Source organism: Poecilia mexicana, unplaced genomic scaffold, assembly GCF_051168715.1.
Source record: "Poecilia mexicana isolate PSO_F unplaced genomic scaffold, ASM5116871v1 scaffold_14, whole genome shotgun sequence".
Taxonomy (NCBI): domain Eukaryota; kingdom Metazoa; phylum Chordata; class Actinopteri; order Cyprinodontiformes; family Poeciliidae; genus Poecilia; species Poecilia mexicana.
Genome location: NW_028263383.1, coordinates 22,190,920 through 22,194,166, shown reverse-complemented (window position 1 = coordinate 22,194,166; position 3,247 = coordinate 22,190,920). Strand labels below are relative to the sequence as shown.

The window sequence follows — 3,247 nt, the reverse complement described above, 5'->3', positions numbered from 1 at the left end:
GTAATGAGAGAAGGGGGGTAATGCAGCAAAGGTTGCCAAGGTCAGGAATTGAACCTGTGACAGCTGTGTTGAGGACTGAGTCCTTGATTGTGGTTTGTGCTTAACCCCTGCGCCACCACAGCACAACCCCTTTTAGGTGAGGGTTAATCACGTTTTAACTTAAGCACTATGTGTTGACAACACTGAGTTGTGATTCCGTTCTGTACCCAGATTCACTAGCGGAACAAGTCAGCGTTGGGCCGGGGGGCGGGGCTAATTACCGGACCCCTAACGAATCACCAGGCCCCTGACGTTTATCGCCTGCGCTACCAGAAACTGTTGAGCGAGGGGCGGGGAGGTTGGTCTGCGTTTTTTGGTTGATCTTTACCCAGGACACACATCGGCTAAACCGTGAGTGAAACGGTCACTGGGACTGACTAGTATATATTCCATTGAGGGAAAGTAACTTTAACATTAAATAGACCTTTCTCAACAGGTGGTAGACTTTCTCAGTCTATAATCAGATATTTAAGCCCCCCCCATAGCTCTGCGCCTGCCCAGATTGCACATGATGGCAATTCAACATTGAATTAACATCTTTTGCCAACAAGCCAACAGCGAAGTGGCTGTGTGTTTGGGACATCCCACTCATGTAAATGGTGGGGGTGGACTGCTCCACTCCTTACTCCTTGTAGTAAGTTGTAGATGTTTTTGTGTCAATATATCACACACAAATGGTCAGTAGGACTTTTTTATGAAAAAGAAAGAAAATGTACAGAAATGAATCTTCACCCACTATCCTTTACAGAGGTTAATTTAGAATGTAATACCCCCCACTCACTAATAAAATGCTCTGACCCAGAGCTCTGATGAGGAGGAGAGGAGGGGAAGGGGTGTGGCAAAAGAGCTGACATTGATTCAACATTGATTCAACATTGATCAGTCGTTGATCAGACATTAGCATTTCATTCATTAGATTTCAACCACAAAACAACATTGACTCAATGACACAGTTTCAACATTGGTTACTTGGCTGGAGGTGGATGGTTGTTTGATGGTTGATCAACCGTCAGTTGTTGACCTTAACCAAAAATCAACCATTCTAACTATAATTCAACGTTTATTTACTGTTGTGTGCAATCTGGGCAGTTTGTTGCATCCCTCATAACCTCCTCATTTCCCCCTACTCCCTCCCAAACCTCCCCCACCCAGCCGCTCCTCCCAACCTTCTCCTCTTTACCCCCTCTCATTCCTTCTTCCCTCCCCCTCCTTGAGCTCTGGGTCAGAACATTTTATTACTAGGTGGGGGTTAATCATGTTTCAAATTAAGCACTACATGTTGAGAACAGTGGGTTGTGATTCCTTTCTGTACATTTTCTTACTTGTCTGTAAATATTATTACTGACTGTGCATAATGTGTTGACACAAAAACATCTACAAGTCTGTACTAGGAGTTGTACAGTCCACCTCCCCAATTTTACACTTGTGGTTTGTCCCAACCAAAAAGCCACTTTGCTGCTGGCTTGTTTGCTACCGGCTTCTGAATTGAATTCTCCGCTGAGCACTTTTATGGTAAGTTTTTCAATATTACTTTGATCTTAAATGTGTTTATTGAAAAATAAGGGCATTGTTTTGTGCCCATAGTAATCCTGGTTATTTTGGGGCAAAACGGATATTTTTAATAATTGAGGTCATGTCTCCTTTTGTATTATTTTCATCCTACCCACCACTCCAGGCCTAAGTATGAAATCCTGCGAGATTTTGTGGGATTTGAGTTTTTAAAATAAGGTGGGGCCTATTGTTTGGTCTGGGAGAACATGTGGTGGACAAGGAAGTGTAAGGCTGGCTGGTCCAGGTGAGCTTTAAATTGTTGTGATAATAATCACTTGTTTTTAACTTTTTATTATGATATGCTTAGGGTCGTGCTTAAATGAGCCTCTGTACCAGAACAGCTGAGTTGGATGATTACATGACTGTCTGCAGCCATCAAGAAGTGCAGAAGGTTGTTAATCATCCACAGATTCAATCCAGGTGAGGCAGAAGGGAAACACTTAACATGTAAGGCAGGTGAAACACTGAACTAAACCTGCTAATGACTGATTCAGTCTGTTGATCCTTGGATTGGTAACTGGTTAAACTGAACTGGACTATTGTTACTTGTGTGGGATCTTTATTAGCATATTGACACTTTTTAAGGAATTTAATCAACTTATTTGGAAATATTTGTAGTTGATGGAAGATTGAACCAGCTATTTGATGGAAGTTTATTGTGTATTAATTATAATTTTCCAACTACACTATAAATCACCTTTTGTTCGATTTATTTGTCTCTGGTGTGTTAAATAAACCTGATCCTCCCTGAGTTTTATTGTTAGGTTTTCTGATAAACAGCCCTTTATTTTAAATATTGATTTAATATCAATATCATAAATCCTACACTATACTGCAGCTTGATGGGTAAATGCAGTTGTATATGTAAACATTAAGATAAATATTAATGAAAGATTAAGATATTAATTTAACAGTGAGTGCACATGGGGAACTATATGGTTTGTATTTGTTCTCAGACCTGTAACCAGTACACTGTTTAATCTTTCATTGTGTTTCAGAACTTTTCAAATGTTTATCATATTTCTAACTGGCACCTTCCTCACTTTTATTTTTTTCAGCTGTTGCTCTGCAGTTTGACCGAAAGCTGACTCTTGAGGACTGCAGCAAAATTGTCAAGAAGTGGCTTCATTATGCGCCAGAATGAGAGGAAAACATCACAAGGAATCAAAGTGACGCCAACCAGAGTCAAACTGGGGTTACCACAACTTGTACTGTTTCCCTACTTCATACAGTACAAAGCTTAACTTCATGGACTCTGTTCTTCTGTGGACAACATACTGTTGTTTTGACAGTCAAAAAGGAGTCAAATATGTTTAAAGATCTGTCCCTCTTTTCTTAAATAAAATGTTAAATCAAACCCATGTTGTCATTTTTAACCTTTTGTACACAGTTTACGCATCATCTGCCAATAGTACAGTGTTTAACACCAGTAAAGAAACTTTTAGTGGCATGTTATGATGTAGACCTATCAGATGTAAAATGTACATAAATCCTTAGCTGTCATTCAATATAAAAACAACTGCATGTACATCCACAGTCAAATGAGTGTTGAATCAACATTGATTCAATGTAGAATTAACACAAATCTGCATGCAGATCCACGTTCAGCTGATGGTTGAATGAACGTTGATTCCTAACTGATTCAATGTAGAATCAA

General features: G+C 39.7%; 1 long non-coding RNA gene across 1 annotated transcript; it reads left to right on the top strand.

The window, feature by feature from the left end:
• Window positions 1-1,334: 1,334 nt before the first annotated feature.
• Window positions 1,335-2,947, top strand: LOC148155540 (uncharacterized). The gene is made up of 3 exons (XR_015765220.1): window positions 1,335-1,551; window positions 1,898-2,010; window positions 2,649-2,947. It is a non-coding gene; the product is annotated as an uncharacterized LOC148155540 (long non-coding RNA).
• The last annotated feature ends 300 nt before the right edge of the window (window positions 2,948-3,247 follow it).